Source organism: Bombus vancouverensis, chromosome 12 (genome assembly GCF_051014615.1).
Source record: "Bombus vancouverensis nearcticus chromosome 12, iyBomVanc1_principal, whole genome shotgun sequence".
NCBI lineage: Eukaryota > Metazoa > Arthropoda > Insecta > Hymenoptera > Apidae > Bombus > Bombus vancouverensis.
Window position 1 is genome coordinate 12,624,820 of NC_134922.1, and position 20,695 is coordinate 12,645,514.

General features: G+C 36.6%; 2 protein-coding genes across 11 annotated transcripts in view; one reads left to right on the forward strand and one right to left on the reverse strand.

Moving 5' to 3' along the window:
- The window catches only part of Lar (tyrosine-protein phosphatase Lar), a 208,231-nt gene extending 201,851 nt beyond the window's left edge, over positions 1 to 6,380 (reverse strand). For 6 of the 8 annotated variants that reach the window (XM_076623429.1, XM_076623428.1, XM_033331200.2 and 3 more), the window contains exons 1-2: positions 6,192 to 6,380; positions 5,307 to 5,345 (exon numbers count right to left, since the gene is read on the reverse strand). The gene's annotated coding sequence lies outside the window, so the exon portion shown is untranslated. Of the gene's footprint in view, positions 1 to 5,244; positions 5,346 to 6,034; positions 6,054 to 6,191 lie in introns of those variants that run through there. The other 2 variants (XM_076623430.1, XM_076623431.1) reach the window with 2 other exon arrangements.
- A 1,694-nt stretch (positions 6,381 to 8,074) lies between these two features.
- The window catches only part of LOC117155332 (uncharacterized), a 149,341-nt gene continuing 136,720 nt past the window's right edge, over positions 8,075 to 20,695 (forward strand). The window contains exons 1-2 of one of the 3 annotated variants that reach the window (XR_013059780.1): positions 8,075 to 8,181; positions 8,389 to 8,497. The gene's annotated coding sequence lies outside the window, so the exon portion shown is untranslated. Of the gene's footprint in view, positions 8,182 to 8,388; positions 8,498 to 20,695 lie in introns of those variants that run through there. The other 2 variants (XR_013059779.1, XM_033331203.2) reach the window with 2 other exon arrangements.

Below are 20,695 nucleotides of genomic sequence, written 5' to 3' on the forward strand. Positions count from 1 at the left end.
CACTTTCATACGTGTACTGGGTACGTTTCAGGGGTGTGCCTTGAAATTTACCACCCCGCCTTTTACCCGTCTGGAATACATACGTCTCCATGATCATAAATAAGTATATATGTGAACGCGTGTGTGCAGCCCGATGATACCCGGAACGACACGAGCGACCGATTATCGACGATTATCAATCGATCGAGCAACATTCCCATCGGTCCAACGACGACGAAAAATCGTCCGAGAGAGAAACGAGTAGAAATCCCTCGACTTCCGCGCTATTTCACACCGCAGAAATTGCTTTTATTACGTTCAAACTAAAAGCAGAACGGCGATATTATTCGAAACGTAGAAACATAGGAGAAGGTACCGACTTGGGAAAATGAAATCCATTGGCCATAGCTCCTCTGACTAAATCACATCAACTTCGCGCGTACGTGTTTCAGCAGCCTCGCTACGTACGTGCTACTGCACTCGGGTATTATCAATTTGCCACGGTAAGTAAATTCCGGTCAGTCTAACCAACTTCGTTTCTCATGTAACTACGCGCTCAACATAATCGTTCCTGTTGTTGTTTCCTATCATGACGCAAACATAATACTCGCAGAAAACGTTCTTCCATCATCGAGCACAAAGCAGGTCTATTCGAGCGATTTAAGGTTGGAAACCAGCCGGTCAGTAGTCGGTTGGTGCCTCGATTGTAGTCCTTATCACTAGCAATAACAGGACGCACTCTCGCGTGCCAATGATTGCATGGTTCCTAGGCGTTCTACCGTGAGCACTGCCGTTCCGCTAATACTATTATGGAACCAGGTCCTTGGATCACCATGAACGTACTACCTTCTGTGCCCTCCACGAATACAGAGTAGGTTACGTACGCGGTGTCAGTTGCATGTCCTAATCAGAGGTAATGTCCATTGTTCGCTCACTGGACAGTACTGGCAATGTTCGGAGTAATCGATCGCTCGACGATTCAAAATCATCTAAAATCGACTTGCGCTTAACCGTGTCTCGACTTCACTGAAATTTTATTCTGTTCAAGCATCTCACCACGATACACCTAAATATTATTAAATTCGTACTTTCAACGAATTTGACGATTTTCAGCCGACATTAAAATACAATTCAAGGGAAGTACAGCGCGTGATATGTTAGTAGCCATTAGTAGTACGTGTAGTTTACCTTGTATCGCGAATATCACCGTACAACGTTTCACGTAAACTGGATATATTTCGCGCGTTACAATACGATAGAGCACGTACGTTGGTGCCACTGTTTTCGACCATGATTTTTGTACACCGTTACTTCCGCGGAATAATTCCAAAAATGTTACGTTTCAACAACTTGATCGTCGAACCTTCTGTTATACATACATTCGTTTACCAATATATTCCTTTACGAAATTCTCTTTGCGTATCGCTCTAAATTCGCCTGTTTCTCGTCCATCGATTATTCTATCAGATATCCAATGCGAACGTGCCGCCTTCGTGTTAAATTTACGCAATAATGAAACATTCAAAAATATCGGTATATACCTTTTTGCTATTAAATGATTAATCGTAGTAGGAAAAGAATATGATAAAATAAACGAGAAGAAAAGTAATTGGAAAGGCAAATGAAGAAAAAGGAAGAACGTTCTAATATTTAAAAGCACATAGACGCGATCTAGGGACATGCTACGCTGTCGAAAATCGTGAAAAATGAACAAACTTCGAAGGAATATTTTCTCTTGCCACCTCGAAATCACTCTTTCTTGGAAGAGTTCTTAATTAATTAGCACGCAAATCAGTAACAAAGAGTTACGATGGGCGACGAAGAAAAAGGTAATGAGAGTAAAACAAGAAATATCAGAGACTCGGGAAGCTCTTAAAAGAAAGAAAGATGAGAGGCAAAAGCGGGTGAAAACGATGGGGCTAGAAAAGGTAAGAGTGGGATTACTTGACAAACCAAGAGACCCCCAGCCAGTACTGAAGCATCAGCCTCGGGCACTGGTTACACGATGTCTCGGTTCAGGTTTTACCGCAATTCGCGACTATATGTGCTTCGAATCTTTTAACGTTTTCCTAAAGAATCTAAGAGCATAAACGCGCTCTTTTCATTGCCTATCCCAATTCTCCTACTTTAAATTTCCATCTTCTACGCACGTTTATTTGATTATTACGTGTTATACTTATACTATCTACAATATAAAAGATACACGGTTAAATACCGTAAAAAGACGGAGCATATCTGTGTAATCGTTTGAACATAAAGGTACGGCATTCTGACGGTTGATAGAAAAAGAAGAAAAGGAAAATTGAAATTATGGCAGAAAGAAACATACCGTCGCATGTTGCCACTACTCGTGTCTACATTTTATTTATCGCCTGTTAACCCGCCGTGACTGTTGCCGACGTAATCGCAGAGTCATTAAAATCATTAAATCACTACAACCTATACGCTCCTATTTCTACACTCTCGCAAATCTTTGGATCATTCTATGCATATTTTCCTTCGTGCTTCTCCACCCTCCATTGTTACTTACTTAGCAAACCTTATCTCGCAAGTAACAAATTCTCTTCTTTTTTTCGGTAAGCCGAAAGTCGCGTAGAACGGCGTTATTTTCATAATCGTGTATTGACTTTTATAATTTGCCCTAAATTTCAAAGTTTTTCAGTTAACTCTCTCTACACGATGGTTTTAATACGCTTTCAGCTTATAAAGAAAAGGAAGAAAGAAGACTGAAAACAGAAAACGCTTCATGAAACAAAATGCAACGTGATTCGTTGTGAAATATTAAATATCATTATACAAGAAACAAACGACACACTAAAGACTACAGAAGATACTTGGAGGAAGCTAGAAGTGTGTAGCTTAGGTCAGTGAACGTCGAGCGGCTCGAGTCTAATGAACGAATGGGGTCTCTACAAAAAAGGAAGAGATAATAAAAAAGCTCGCTTGTGTGCGGTCAGTTACTTTCCATTCTGTACTGTTCTTATTTTGTTCTACTCTACTGGTACAACGTTACTACATCACAGTTGAATTCCAACAGCAAAAAGAACATAAACTTGCAGGAATAAAACGAGTACTTTTCTATTAAGAACATTTACAAAACTTGCAAAGGATATTCTTCGTTTAAATAAAAACCATGTATTGATTTTATATCTGTGCGATGAAACATAACACTGGAAACCACAAATTTTTGCAAAACTTTTTATATCATTGACGAAATTCATATGGTTTATATGACATTCGCATAAAAGCAAACACGTAAATGGAACAAACTGACGGAACTATTATCCTCAATTTAAAAATAACACGTAAAAAATATACAATTGAAAGAAACGATAAAATGGGTTATAATGGATTAAGCTACTAGAAATAATGTGAGAGTATGTGCGATCGGAAGTATGCTGTATAAGTCAACGTGATTCAAGCTCCAGTTACAATGCTTAATTTTTATTCCGAATCTTCCACTTTACTCTGCTGCTACGAAGAGAAATACCAATTCCTTTACTCAGAAACCGTACATGCGTTGACTTTAATCAAACTCCATATACAACTAAAAGCTATAATCGATTGTCAAAATAATGGTCTTAATTCGTTGTCATTTTTGGTCGTTCCATACAATACTTCTTGCTTATATTTTATGGTTCTAATTATTAAATGTCTTCCTTCTTAAACTGATATTATATACTATGGTTATTTGCCCTAATCCCATCCAAAAATGAGGACACCAAGTACAACAAAAGATATAAAAATACACTGTATAACTAGCGTTGGAAAATATTCATATCGTATTGTTCAACCGAGGATTAAACAGCAAATTTTCTATTAAAGGTAAATTTTCAGTTGATAAAACAGCATTTGATCAGCACCCGCAACGGGTTATTACACAGTCGGTAACGGAATCTCTCGCCGGTAACGCAAGTGGTGAGACGTCGGTACAGACTTACCTTCGTTTCTTGCACTTTACGATATATAATAATAAAGCGGTAATAAAACAATCGTTAGAAAACGAAGAAATATATTTCGATTTCATATTTTATCATATTTCCAAATATATTGAAACTTAAAATACTACTTCTTCACTTTTTTTTAGATTTATCTCTCATCTGCTGAAACTCAAACTAAGTACGTTACTTACGTTCCTTTCGTAAAATATTGTTTTCTAATATTTTCCTTATACCAGGCTAATAGAAAATACCATCGGACTGCTGTATTGTAAATAACAATTAGTTATTTAGTTATGGGAGCCCAAAGCAAAAGAGTATTAGATTAAATTGATATGTATAAGAAGGAAATCGCATAGCTCGAGAACGAAGGGATCACAATTTGTACAAATAAAGGTACGAAGAAAGGAATACATACTTATCGATAACTTTAAAATATGTTTATGATTGATGAATGAACACTGAATTGCAGTTGATGCAGAAAATTGAATTCAAAAACAAACGAGTATAAAAATGTGTTCAAACAAGTGAAAAACTAACGGTTTCAATATGACGATACAAAAAATAGGCCAATAGTTTGTAAGTATTGTACACACTCTAATCGAATTATTAAAGTAATATACATAAAAACTGCCTTCTTAATTATGTATAAATTAAGTGCAAAAAAGAAGGTACAAACATACGGTTAGTAAGATAGAAATAAGAATTAACACGTAAAAAGAAATAAAAGATCTGTTTTGTAAAATCTCGATACTTTAACAATCCAAAAGTACTAATTAATTACCAAGTAATACGGATTAGGTATCCTACAACGATGGCACAATGATTTTATTTTATATAAGAAGGAAGCAACTTTTAATTGTCGAGATTTTACAGTGTGGTATTAGTCGTATGACACTTTAGTGGTAATAAAAATTATCGTATTATCCAGTAACGTACACGGAAACGTCGATAACTGAGATTAACCAGTTCCACGAATAGAATAAACTATTGATGCTTTATCATACAATTAAAATATTTTATATCAACAATAAAATTTATCAATAACGCCAATTAATAACGATTTATGGCACTGCTCGACCTAAGTAAATTTATAAATCTTATGACGTAATATTTCATTTGCAAAATGATCCTTATCCAATATTCTGATTTATAGAAATATTTATGTGGTCGATTTATCAGAAATCACCCGACGAAAAATTAGAACAATACGCGCGATACTTGCGTGTATTTTTTTACAAAACTAATGCGTTCGCGTTTCATAAAAGTGCATGTTACTGAATATGTGAGTAATAAATGGATGATGAAAAAAAAAAATTAATCATACATTTATTTGCAGTTTGAATGTTTTGGAGCATTCTCTCCTGGGATGGCTCTGTTGATACGCACCTGTGTACTTTCTCAATACTGGTCCTATTTCCCCTTATTCTGAAAATAAACGAAAATAATTAATTTAGTAAGAACAATTACTAAGATTTGAAAAACTTAAACTATCGTACATCTAGAGAAATTAATTCTATTTCCGATGTCTTTTATTTTCTATTCGTATAAACACGACGCAAAACGATATATTATATAACGTATAGTATATAAAAATGTTTAAAGGTGAATACATAAGCAAATATTAAAAGCAAAAAAGATTTAACTTTGCGTTCACGATTCGAATATATAGTTGTCAAAGGAAAATGAATGTAACGCGAAATAATAAAATGAACAACGTGAAATGGAAATCTACTAATATGAACCCTATTTACGAATGTTATAACATTAGCTAAATACATCGTAATTATTAACACATTTAGTACTAAAGACGACTATTTAGGAACATTACAAAATCGATACTTTTCTTTCAGAGCATTCGTAGGACGAAGAAAAACAGAACGTTCTCTAGACACGGAGTATCATTTCTGAATGATAAATAACAAATACAATATAACACAGAAAAACGCTCACAAGACGTGTTAAGAAAAATGATAACGCAGAAATAAACGACAAATAATTGCGACGACACAAATGGAAGCATTGTAAGATACAAGAGGTTATATGTCCTGACGCGCTTAACTGTCATGCGATGCATGCTTGCTTACACACGTTTCATGTAATTCGTATTATTATACCTCAACTATAATCATATGTGGTGAAGTATCACAATTTAATAACGATTCGCGGAAACAATTCGATACACGATGTAAACAAAATGATTACCCCTCTTGTTTAGAGAGCGACCATGGAAAGGCAGAACAACGATTATGTACAGAATAGCAAAACACTCACCACTGGTTTCGAATATACGTTGACCAAATGGATATTAACTAATTTCCACCCTCACATTGTAAACTAACGTACACTGTACCTATTTACTACGCACTGATTTAAAAAATTCGTGTAAAACATATAAAAAAGGCAATAATTAGGAAACTGACAAGAAAGTCGGCATAGCGCTTTAGTACTGGGCGGCCATATTGCTTTGCTTCCCACTAGCTGGTATTCCGCGGGATTTTATGAAACCGTCTAACCATCCATTCACGTGAAACAAAATAAAAAATATAGTCACATATCACTTTTTCTTCCATAGTTTCTTCCATAGTTAAAAAGTTATGGATATAGCAAAATAAAAATTTCTGTTTAAAAGATATTAATCTTGTAGTTAGATATATAATCTAACGAATAATTAATTATGAATGAAGCCATGAAATAATAATATGTATAGTATTTAATACAACCAGATAACATTTTCAGTGTTACAAGGGTTAATATCTATAAATATTTATGATATTTTGATATCCTCAATTTGATGCAAATTACATTGTTCTTCTAAATCATATTAACATGACACATCATAATGTTACCATGACATATTTATAATAATCTCTGAACTATTAATCATATAATTGTTCCAAAGCACTGCGTTTAAATTACCATGCACCTGCCAACGTATTAAGATCTGAACGAGACGATACAAAAATTATTTAGAATGCTAGAAGCTACCAAGGATATGAATTAGAATCGACACAAGTATATGTGAAAGACTATTAATTTAAAACTATCTAGTCACATAAATTTGTCTTCTTAACATATATTGTTAACGTCTTGTAGTACAGTGACAAAACTATCAGAGAAACGTTGCTCTAAACATTATTCAATGATACAGTTGCACTTTTCTACATATAACAACATATAACTTTACCCATCAATCATAAATTTCTGTCTACTTTTACTTTAACAGTTTTATTAAAAATCATTTGGTATATAGACCTATATATGTATGTATCGAGAAAGAATTTCCATTGCCTTCTTTGTCGAATGCACATATATCACATGCACATACTTATTTGTTTTTCTTATTTATTATATGCATTTATTCTTATTCTATACAAAAACTTTCAATACGTTTGTCTTAATTCATGACTAAAATTCATAGATCTTACAATGGCCACACATGGAATAACGAGGAAAAAGGTCAGGAGAAATATCAGTATATATATACATACTGATAACTATATTAAAATAAATAATAAACAGTATTCTTGTATACTTTTAATCAATTTGTTGATGTTAATGAATTTGAAATAAGACAATTTTTTACTTTCTTTGTAAGAGTAATATATGTATGTATCGTTATGTGTACAACTCAAAAAGGAAAACTTAATGAATACCAAGTTGATATTTACAATAATATTTACTTACTAATACATATAAGCTCATTAACTAAATTTAGTTCTTTTTTTGCCAGAATTTTAAGCATCTATATGAAAATATAGATTTCTCCATATCCACAAAAGTATTTCATGTATAGTTGACAGATAGTTTGTAAAATATTGTAAAAGAAATTGTATTTGTAATAATATAAACACATACTAAATTACCTAGCGTAGGTGTTCATGTTTCAATTCCATAAGTTCAAAATTATATTAGTTCACGCATGTATCTTTCCACGCACATCTCCGTATTTCGATCTAATGTATTACTTGAAGAATAACATGCTCACTACTGAAAACATATCCTTTCCAGATACGATTGACGATTCTTATTTGGATACGTGACACGCTCGATTTGCTAGAGGACCCCCCCCCCCCTCCTCTCCTCGTTAACCGAAATTCGTTCGACCGACCGCGGCGCGGGGAGTCATTGTAATGTCAAACTCAGAGCGTTTAGTAGTGGTGTTGTCACTTCGCGATACGTATTTGTTTCTCTAATACGTAGCAGTTTCATAATTATTCTTCGCCGTTCAACTACACGCTGCTGTTAACTACGCTTAATTCACGTACGTTTTAATTCGTAATTTATTATAATCTATTATTTGATTATCTTTTTCTTCTTCATCATCCTTCTGGTTGTTACATTTGCCGGTAGCTCTTATAACGAGCATTCAAGACGCAATATGATTTGGATCATTGTTTCATTTTTATAATTAATTGCAATTTGTTCTTTTTATACATTTATTTTAATGTTCTGTTTGTTTTTTGTACAGATTAAATTGCGAGGGAAAGTTCGAGGCATTAGAAGGATGTCACAAAATTTAAGAAGATGCCGTAAAATTCAAGAGAATATTCGAGAAACAACGCTACAGGGGAGAAGGGGTAAGACAAATCCAAGTTTGAATATGTCTGCGCATTGCGATTTTTACTTGTTGCACAGTTTTATTTAACGGACAAAAATGCACGCCATGATGTATTAATATATTTGACACCCTAATAGTAGATATTCAGTTTAAGATAATTTTTATACGTCAATTTAATTATGTAGTATACATAGAAATATTTGACAATAATAGAAAATATTCCATAATGCATAATAATACTTCAAATATATTAACTATATATTTCTTTATATCCTGGACATATTTCCTTATGTATGGTAAATAAGTAATAATTCATTCGTAGTTTTGAAAATAGGATATCTTTATCAAAAAAAAAAAAAAAAAAAAGAAAAAACCTCTATAAAAAAAGAGGAAGATATGGAAAAGAGTATTTTATTTTTATGTGATCAAGCTCAGTGCGGTCGATGCACGTTACATATTTTCAATATTCTTTGGAGAATCATAGTTTATTAATTTTAACGGACGTGTTAATATTCTCTCGTTTTATTTTTTTGTACATCTTCTTTTGTAACATTTTTTAACATTTATAACTTTCGGTAGTAGAGTCGCAGGACTCGCTAGGGGATAAGGCCTCTCCTGGAACATAGATACTTTTGTATATTGAACAATTTCTTTTCTACTACGATACGATAAAAACGTTTAACATGGTTCGCAAATCGCTAAAGTCCCAATTACTATATTTAAAATTTTCACTTTGGGTTCCCAATTTTTATAATAATTAGATTGTATAAGAATTTCAATTCTTATTAACGTTAAAATGTTAAAACTCATTATTTTAAATTTTTAAAACAATCAACAGCGTGTTTTTAAAAACAAATTACGATATTTCACATGTTTTGTTAAAGGTTCTTACAAAAATGTAAGTAACTATGTTTTCTATGCAAATATTATACACATTATAATTGATAATATAAATGTATTATTGCATTCCCATCTTTTAACTAGATATAACTAGATATCTTTGGACATATTTCTTTTTACATCTACATTCTTCTTAGCAAAATTTCACTTAATTATCACTGTTTAACAAAGAACAGGTGGTACATATTTTTCTGTTGTACATAGAAGACCTCTTAGCAGTAGAGTGCTATTTAATGATCTAGAGTCACGAGATAGAGTCTAGAGTACGAAGATAAAAATTTTTCGACTTTTAAATGAAATTCTCAAACTAAGAACCAAGCAGTTAGAAATAGTTTACAATTGTCTTGCTTCGATATTTTACCTAATTTTGTTAGTTACGAATTGTTTGAATTATTGGATTTTGATATGGTAGCGGCATCTCGCGGTGAATCAGTAAAACTTGATTCTTTTATTCACGTTCAAGCATTGACTCGCCGCAAGATGTCGTCACCATATCAAAATCGAACAATTCAAACAATTCGTAAAAAAATTAGGTAAAATATCGAAAAAGACCAATTGTAAACTATTTCTAACTGTTTAGTTTTTAACCCCTTGCCATACTTTTACGAGTCTGAGTAGTGATGAGAATTTTGAGCCAAACCTGAATATCACGAGTCTCACACGTGGTCTTAATCTCGAGCCAAGTACAAACGTCCCGCATGGTGCCTTTTTTCTAAATACAGGTGCACGGTTTCATGTTTCAAGTTTCGACACTCTGTCTCCGCCGCTTCGGTTCCTTTCCCTTTCGAGTTGAATGGTATGGCAGGGGGTTAATTTGGAAATTTCATTTAAAAGTCGAAAAAGTTTGATTATTGTGTTGAAATATCGTTGAATTATCGTTGTTATATCGAAGCTGTTTTGAAATATTTCATTTTGCTAATTACGTACCCTGTGAAAAAGCGTTCGATTCTGACACGATGGCGGCATCTCGCGCTTCATAAACAAGATTCGATTCCATGGTTCACCGTGCGATGCCGCCAGCATGTCAAAATCGAACGCTTTTTACCACGCCACATAATTATCTAAGTTAAGCAAACTATCGGCAAGAAACCAAATGTAAAGTTACTCTTAAATATTTTATTTCAAACTTTAATAGTTGAAAAGTGCTGTCTAAATTTCGGAGAATTGTGATTTTCATATCTTTAATATCTGACGATTAGTACTGTCCTACCACCGCTAGGTGGCTATAGCATCTGTGTTATTACTTTAAATGGAAAGACCACGTAATTTGTAGAATTAATTTTTGAATTTCTGTGGTCGCGCTTTTTTCTTTGATTTTTATTCCTTATTGCGAAATTCACAGGGATGATTTATTTCTTAATTACATGAACTTTTACGTATTCTCTAAGTAGTAAATTTACTATTAAGTACCAAGTGTTAAGATCTTTCTCTTTTTATTTATTTATTTTAATAAATGACACGCCATACATCAAATATATAGAGAAATTATTTCTGATACTTGCCGATACTTGGTCCGCTAGAAATTGGTACGCTTTTCAATGCTTTTACTTCCTATTTATTTTATTCTATCCGCATCATACGAGTCGCTGAGAAGCCATGCTCGGTAAACAACAATACAAAAAAAATTAACAATAGCCGGGATTATTTTTGAAAATCGTGTCATTCGCGGTTAATTAATCCGTTTCTTCGTAATAAATAAATCCATGTCCTTTAAATTAAAAATAAAATCCTTTCGTTCTTTGAAATATTAGATATCAATTACGTAAATCGAGAACTCGAAGAAACCAAAGTTGGTCGATTTCACTTTTCTGAGGCTCGTACGTGTCTCACGTTATAAAATATAAAATAAAATAAAGATTTGATTTTCCTGCGACACGCAAAGTCGAGGGCGTCGACTATATTTCTAACTAGTAGCCAAGCATAATTTGCTAGCTTGGAGAAAACCGAAAGCAGGACAGGAAATTGGAACGAAAGCCGCGGCGAGGCTAAGTTTGTCACGCGTGTCTGATGCTTCGTGCAACAAATTGTGAGCATCTCGGAATATGTATTTCTCAAGGCAAGAACTTTGCATTCAGTGTATGGAGACCATCGCGTTAAGAGTCGTTACGTGAGTTTGGTTATCCGCTGCTGTACGAAAGCACATAACTTGTATAACGAACTCTCGAACGAAGTTTGCTGACTTGCTGCTTCGATTTCAGCCTCGCATAGCTCACTTAATTAGCGTCAACAATTTTGAGACACTAACTCGACAACTTGCTACGAAGTTCATTTTTTTTTTACGGCAGATTATTTAAACAGCACGGCCATTTTCATGGTGTGTAGGTACACCACTCGTCGACGATAAAATCACCATTGACCATTTTATAATTGGAGCGATGTAATACATAAAAAGTTCAAATAATTACACGAAATGAAAATTAAATGTTATACTTTGTTTGCGAACGAACCGCAAAATATCGCTCGAGAAACACAGTGGGACTAACCAGACGAACCAGCCTTTCGTTACAATGCGAACGAATTTTTACAATCTTTCTATTCATTTGTAAAATTTTCCGATGAAAAATATGGAAACGCTTTTCTCGAGGCAGCGTGCGTGTTAAAATTCACATTATCCTTACGCCAGAGCGTAGGATAAATCGAAAGCATCTTTCGGCTGTACAGTTTGCATTAATAATTCGCGCGCACGTCAAATATAATCCGAAAAACTTTAGTCTGAAGATGTGTTTTCGTTCTCGTCGTTCGTAGACGACGGCATAACGAAAGAGTAGCGAAGTTGCGGGGGGTGGAGTTTAAAACTTGTTGGAATGTGTGTGTGTGTGGGGGGAGTGGGTGGTGTAGCAGTCTCTTTCCATGTTTCTGATTACTTTACAAACTTTTGCACGAGCACCGGCAATGCAAGGAAAGCTTTTAGATGCTTGTTCCTAGTGTGTCCTACGTAAATCATGTTTTGAAAGAATCGTATTGTTCGTTATCCATTAAATCGCACTTTCATGCACCGCTCTGCGAAAATCTTGTACGCGATTCGATCGCGAAAACGAATTATCGTACAATATGTAAGCGTATTTTTATAGACGTGTAGTTCCGTTGAAAAATTCATCGCATTACGAATACATCTACGTATGCATTACGAAGAAATACACGCGAGTATAGCAGGTAGAATGTAGGGCCTCGTCGTAACAATTTACAACTGTATATTCATTGGCGGTACGTTTAAAAAGATATTTGTCTCCTTGCGAAGGAAAATGGTCGTAGCTAATTTATTACTTACGTTATTTCGTTTCGAAACATATTCCGCGAGATGCTTCGTTCGTCTTCTGAAAAAGCTTTAAACGCTTATTAAAGCTATTCGTTACATATTCTGAAATCTCTGATCTTACGACGATGAATTCTTGAAAAGGCGAAGCAAAACGATTTGAAGAAACCGAACTAGCTGCTTGGTGCGTGCAGAGTACGAACCCTTTGCTGGATCAATTAGCGATTCTACGTAGCACTTTACCACTCACGGTGTAACTCGTTCTATCGCTTCGATTCGCCATACGTAATTTATTCCTATACTCTTTCATGCCGGCTTTTACGTACAATTTAAATAATTAACTAATTTAAATAATTACAATATAATTCGCGGCAGCACGATATATCGATTCGCGTGCAATTATTGTACGCGTTTGTAAAATTTCATTTCGGTATTTTATTGGCCCACGCGCAACATACTACACCTATGTGTGTGTATGAGGTGAATCGAAGGTAGCCCAGTCTTTACGAGTTGGCGCGAGAGAATGTGCGTATAATATGCGTCAGGCGGTTTGCGAAAACTAAATTTGTAGTTTTCTGGGAAAAAGCACGTTGTTTGTCGATACCTGTAAAGAGAATAGGTGGTCGTTGATAAAACCGCGAATTTTTATGCGTTTATAGGAAATTTGAATATACAGAATATACAGAATATGGCGCTTTCTATAATACCTGGTGGGTAAAACCATTTTCTATCCGAGTTCTACTTTCTTTAATTATATCGTCAGAGATATAAATTTGCATGAAAATCCGCAGTCTATTGATAAATTGCGACCGCGTTTCTCCACATTTATCCCTTTCCGTATATGATAAATGACAGACGACACAGATCATATCGAGTGTTAACTGGATAGGAAGTTTTGCTTTTTCTTATCACAGGCACGAGAATTACGAGAATAGTGGAATAGCGGTACGTTGCCTTAACGTAATTCGAAAACGTGTAATTATGCAAAGATCGCAGCTTGTTTTCCTTTCTTTCGATGGCCGATCGAACCGTGATAAAAAGTCGCGTAATGCTCGTGATCGTAATTGCTCGGCATGCTTAGCGGCACGAACGCATAATCACGTATTTTACGGTATAATTTTATAATAAGCCCGCGAGTATTTCGGACAAAGCTCTTGGACACGTACTTTTATAATATCGCGATGTTGCTGCGTGTATTCGCCGAGGGAAAGTTTTCGGCTCTCGTGGAGGTTTCACCTTGTCAAAATCTTCAGACTACAGAGATTTAACAAATCGTTTAGCGTAGACACCAAGTACACTGCCGTTCTTATTTTTCACAGAATGTAACGTAGTCCCGAATTAGAAATAATTAACAATTAAAAATGTGTCTTCAAAGGTCTTCTTCTAATATGTAATGGAAAATAATAACAAGTATTAAACATTACGAAGTTGTTTAGTCATTTAACACGTTATTATTAATTCGTTTGGTTGCCAAGCAACTTGAAATTAATAGCCAGATTATCGTGATCAATCCTAACGTTTAATACTCATAATTAAACATTTTAATATTATATAGCATTGACGAGATTTTAAATAAACAATTAAAATTTCATACGATATATGTATATCTATTAATTTATCGTTAATTGAATATTCACGTACTGCTAGTAGAAATGAATCAGTAATCGCATACTTACGAGTGGCAGTGTACACGTACGTCTGCTGTCTGAAGTTTTAGGAATTTTAGCAGCGGTGATCGAACTTTGACTTGCAGAAGTTAGGCCTGTTCGTAAATTCGAGCGGACGTAAACGCGTGGCAAACAATTCGAGGTACTATAAATATATATCTCGCCTTGTGAAAATGTTGACAACGCAGTGGCAGAAGGAAATTACAGTCTTTTAGAGATTTTTCAACCATAGAGGTTCGAGTTAACGACTTTCGATCGTATACGAATAGATGAACGCGCCTGGAAACGAAATTTTTTTCGAGTTAAGTTTGGTAATGCGCACTTTCTCCGTAAGTTTAGTAGACTATCGACTATAAACTATGGACTATCGACTATCGACCTCAACGGTTCGGTGACCGATTATTCGAGCTATTCGAGAGACCACCTTACCGTCCTCCGATCACCACGAATTTCGTTCAAACGAACGAAACTAACTGATTTCCCACGGGATAACCATGCTGGAAATTCGACGTAAATCGATCGCAAAAGCCCAGATGCGATTACGAACGAGTTGCCGTCGATTCTTAATCTCGAATGGTTCTTTAAACTCCTCTGGAGCCGTTTGTCCCATTCCTACTTTTTCTTTCCAGTTTTCCCTACCACTTTCTCGTCACAGCGACACTTTCCTCTTTTCCAGCTACGTTGCTCGTTCAGTTATCCGACACACGCGATATACGCAGCGAGACACGTGCGCTGTACGAGTGCGTTCTAAACTGTGTCGCGCGTGTCTCGCGTGTAACGTGTGCGTCATATGCGCTCTGTGTATTCTGCGTCGCATTGCTCGTCGGAAGATTTGTATCTCTATGCTGCCCGAGGCAACTGCATCTTGAAATGGCCGCTATTCCGTTCCACTAATCATATCGGAAGGGATTTACGCGTGCATGGAGTAATTGCCTCCGAACTAATTTCCTACGGCCGTTTCACTTGTTGAGAACTAATCTTCGATCTGGTTAAGCGATTGTTCCATTTTTCCCTCTACTCTAGAGACGTTTAGTCACGTACTTTTGATGCAAAGGATATATTAGACGCTGAGAAGTCACATTGATTCTTTGCACGAAATGCGAAATAGAGAAAAGCGTAGGTTACCCATAAGTAACACGATCGTTGATTTTCTACGCAAAGATAAAGTTGCTTGTTAGCAATTGATCGTTCGATGGCACTTTCCTTTTTATAATTCTCCTTTTGCGGCATAATTTTAACCGATATAGCAATTACTATGTCGTAGAAAGCGATAGATAGACGGCGATAACAATTTTATAAATGATGCCTATGGCATGAAATTCAGAATGTCTTCTGTTTATCAGTTTTCGGATTAAAACGGGTGCATATACATGCACCCAGGATATACGCGATACGGCTAACTATTGGCAGAGAAATCAATTAACAACCACTTAATACTTTAATTTATTATGACTTCGTTATATCCGTTTCGCCAAGAGTATTCATTTATGTGGCTATTTTCATCTCTTAAATTCAATCGCGCGATTATCGTTTCTGGGTTACTCTAATATCCACTGGAAATTGTTTAATTATTTAGTAGAGGAACGAATATTCGAGGGAAAGTTGATCGCTTCGCGAAGGAAACAACGCCAACTACGATATCTAATTAGGATAATCAGTAAAAAAAAAAAAAACTCTTCGTACCACGTATTTCAATTTCTGCGATATTGGAGAATCGCTAGGAGGTAACTGCGCTAGTATCGCGAAATGTTCGCGAAAGCTTGGCTATGTTCTAGAGTTGCATACGCGAGCGGCAGAGAGATCGTGGAGAACTCGAGGAACGATACTAAATTTCCTAGCAGGTACTTAGCTTAGAAGATGTTTATTTGGGAGGGAATCGTGGTTTCAACCTTTGCAACTTTGATGCCAAATTCTCTTATCGAAGTTGAAGGAGATTATTTGTAGCTTTATCAGCAAACTACGAATCTACGTTCTATTATTAAACTATGTCGTAATAATTATTATTTCTCTTTTAAAAGCGCTTCCTTCCTTTTAGCGTCTCTTTTTTCTCGCTCGCTCGCTCTTCAAAGTCTTTCTTAAGTTATTTATCAGCGGTGATGCGTTTTTAAGATGTTCGTCGGAAGGAAATTAGTTGGACGTTACTTTGCTGTGATATAATTCATGGCGTAAACTTAACCTGTACGATACGAAGGGTAGAGAATGTGCTTACGCGAATGAGCGATCAAGATATCCAACGATGGATAGTGACCCGAGGTCATGTGGCTATCAGGTGTCGTAGGATTGATTAGAAGTGATAATCAGCGATTACCGTCTTTCTATCGATTCTATAGACGATTCTGTCTAAGACGATAAGGTCTGATACTAATGACGGAATCTAGAAATAAGAGAATCGTATTTTCCCGACAATTTCGCCGATACCAAAAAGAAAATTATTTAATTTCTACGAAACTTTGGTATTCGAGGTAAGACTCGATACAAATAACTCTGTTTAAGAGTTCATGACTACCAGTTGCTAACTGTTTGCGCATTTCCAACGATTCTAAACGTCGATGAAATATCAAACGTGCCGCTGTTTCTCAGAAGGAACGAGACTCGCGTGGAAGATTTGTCACTGTAATCGATTGCAGATGTAACGCCGACGTTCGAGAATTAATAACGGAGAATCAAGCGAAACAACTGGCACGATAGAATCGCACGTATGGCGATCTGTAGAACGATTCGATGTAAATAGTACGACTACGCGTTTATTTGAATTTTCATACACGCTATTCACAGCCACGTGTGAACGAAGAAGAGAACTTCTTGCAAGATGCTCGAGTAGCATTGTTCCGGCAGAGTTCGACCAAGTTTTGAGACAGAAACGAAAGAAGAAAGTTGGGCGTGAAAGTCGGAGTAGTCCTGTTCGGAAAGCATCGAAGAAAATCGAGATATCGTCTAGATCGCGAGGCTGAAAGTTTTTTTCGCGTCAGTCGTATCAGAGCCAACTTCCATCTATACCATCGTTCGGAACAGCTACTTCTCCTTAACGATGCGACGGTATTTCACTCGTACAGCTTATATAACTTGGGAATGTCTGTGGCGTATCGTTCGAAAGGATAACGCGGTATATATCCGGATTCGGATAGCGCGGATATGAAATCGGAGAAACAGGTAGAGAGATTTTTTAACGGATCGAAAGGGAGAAAAAAAAAAGCGGTAGCGTATCCATTCCGGCGTACGGAATAGATGCTCGGTAGGTCGTGTTACACCTTCATCGTCCGAGGGTGTAAGGGGTGATGGCAGATCGATGACCACGCGAGGGTGTTGAACGCACGTGACGTCACAACACACACAGTGGTAGGAAATCGGGGTTAGACAAGCCTAGGCTCGGTACGACACTGCTTAGACGCCGTCTCTTCTCTATCCGGTTGTTTCAGCCACGTTTTACCGACACCTACTGTGGCGCGTTGGCCGGAAACGTGTCCAGAAGCGACAGAAACCACGTTGTTTCGTTACAAGGCATTATTACGTTTGATGCTCGCACGTGAACGTTAACGCCAGCGTTAACGCGAACGTGAACGCGAGTGCGAACTCTAATATGAACGCGAAAGCGAACGCAATCGCGAGCGTAAGCATGAATACATCTGTGCACACACAACAGCGGAAACACGAGCACGTTTACTTAGTTATGCATTTTCACGGCAGTCGCAAGCACGAATGATCTCGCGTTCTCGTAGAAGGCGTATTCGGTGCGAGCAACCCGACTACAGCAGCCTTGCCAGCCGCGTGTATCAGCTACAGAGAAGCGGAGACGGTCTTTTTGGTACTCGTGGTCTCTACGCTCTGCTGAACACTCGCTCTCCGACCTACTAATTTAGCGGATTAATTAGCCGAGACACTAAGACTTGCCGGAAAGGCGGAAATCCAGACGTCCCAACGGAAAATTTCTGTCGTATTACCGAATCTCTAGGTTTTCTTCGCGGCGATCCTACGCGAGTTTGAGTAAACTTTGGTAATCGGATTAAAACGTTAATCGGACTGCCAGCGACCGGAATTACTTCGGAACGAGATCTCGCTTATACGTAAAGTGGATCGTTAAATTTCGCGAGAAACTCCCGTGAAACAACGTTCCTCCTTTCTTGATACAATTTCTCTTCGATTTACCGATAATTAACATAATTTTATATGCTTCTAACGCGATTTAACACCGGATATTATGTTTACCAACAATTTCGGTACTCCATGCCCGCCGGTTAATTATATCACTGATAATCGATAATCGATGATTAACAACTTGCAGGAAAATTGAAAATCAAACATTCGTCCATTAATTTCGATATTGCCTACATTTAATTATCTTCTGCTTAGTTGGTCCTCTTAGTTCTTCGTACCACACCTTCGTCTCCATAAATTCTTCATTTCGCTTTCGATGTAGCGCGTTTCTGTACTCGAACATTTTGGAATCGTTAAAAACTTTGAAACGTCCCGTGAATGCCGCAGCGCTGATTCTACTTCTGGGACGACGCAGCGTAAATAAAAAACACGGCAGAAACGTTGTTATCGATTAACCTGCTTTCCCGGAGAAATCCATTTGCTTCCTGAAAGCAGAAGCCTTCCCTACGATCTTGTTTTATTTTTCATATTTTTCCTCGTTGCGGCATTCGTTGGTAACCGATTGGTTTAGAAATTACGTCAGTGTTTACGCCCGTTTCTCATTGTGCTTTCATTTTTCATTCGAAAGCGTACAATAGATTTCAGGCGTTGTTATGTTACAACGTAATCGCGTTAATGATTTGCGGGGCATCCGCGCTAATGATCGCCGACATTCTCTGGCGCGGAAGGGCGAGGATGGAAAGTGGCGAGAGGTTGCTACGGATCGAGAATGTAATTGCGTTCTACGATTAAAACTGGAAATTCGCTCGTGCGCAATCCGAAACGCACGTGATTCTACGTTTTTTGTTCCAAAGTATAGCATTGTACAGCACATCGACGTATAACAATCCTACGAGTCAAATTACATATTAGCAAAAACAGTTACCGATGAAAATCGATTTTACGTTTTACTAATCGCGACTGTTATTTTAATCAATTTTAATATTCATCTTACCGTATTGTAATCGTTGTTATTCCGTTCCACGCACGCTAGAAACGATTTCGCAATGCAGATTTAAATTTTGCCAGTTTCCTATCTATTCATCTAAAATTCGTTCGATCGAATTCACGTTGTTAAACTGTGAACGCCATCGTATAATTATTATAATTTACCGCGTCGTAACAATCATGGCAAATAGTTTCAACAAATATTTATTACGTATAGATACATCGAGTCGCAAAATACAACATTTATCGTCATGTTTCCTACGAATTCCGTAATCATCTTAATACTTACGAACCCGAGCGTATATATCCTCGAGATGGTCTATTTTTCTCTTGAAATTATCGAAAGGGGGAAGATATATTAGGTCGTGCGAAAAGTTTCTTTCGTTTGATAAGGAAATAATGGACGCGCAGTGTTTTTCGTTTTATATCGGTTTATCGAATTATGCAGGAACATAGTAATAGAAATAGAACGAAATGTATCACGCCTGATTCAATAAAATAATATAAAACAAAAATTGTTGTTCGTCTATTGTCACCTTATGAAACGAAAGAAACTTTTCGGACAACCTAATATTTTGAACGCCGTTGCGGTCTGCGTTTCGAAATACAAAGTATGCGATTTGCACCAATTTCGAAAGACGACGAGCAATTGTTGCATAATTATACCATTGACGTTGGCTTTCGATACAGTAGCGTCACGAGCTACAACTTTAATTAGCCCTCCATTGTATCGCTGACAGTAATAACGGAAGCGGTGAATAGAGAAGATTAGATTAGAACTAATGCAATTCGCCAAGACAGTCAATAGGTGGCTATAGGACACGTGGAATAGAGAACGGTGAAACCTATGCGGATACAAACAGTCGATACTATGCCGTGCGTCTTCCTCGTCTTATTCGTACAATTAACACGTAATTGTTGGCTCTGAAGTATCGAGAGGTGGTAATTAAAACGGAGAGATGTAATCTGAAATATCGGATAAAGTTGTTATATATGGTGTTGGTGCGTAGAGGCGAGGTATGTCTCGTGGTTTGATCGAAACAGCTTCTCTTAAAGCGAAAGATTTCACCGAGCCGAGTTTCAAGAAGATACCCTACTTGTAATTCCGTGATACATAAACGTTTGTAGAAGGCAAGTAATAAGATTCCTTTAGCGAAGTTGGTGAAAAGTAAACGTTTACGAAGAAAAGACCTGGTCGATATAGTAAACAGTAATATATAGAGTATTGCTGGTTTTCGGTAACACGCCAGAAATTACAATAACAAAAATGTATTCGTGGAAATCGATGCTTCGCTTTTGCGCTAGTTTCGTCGTTGAT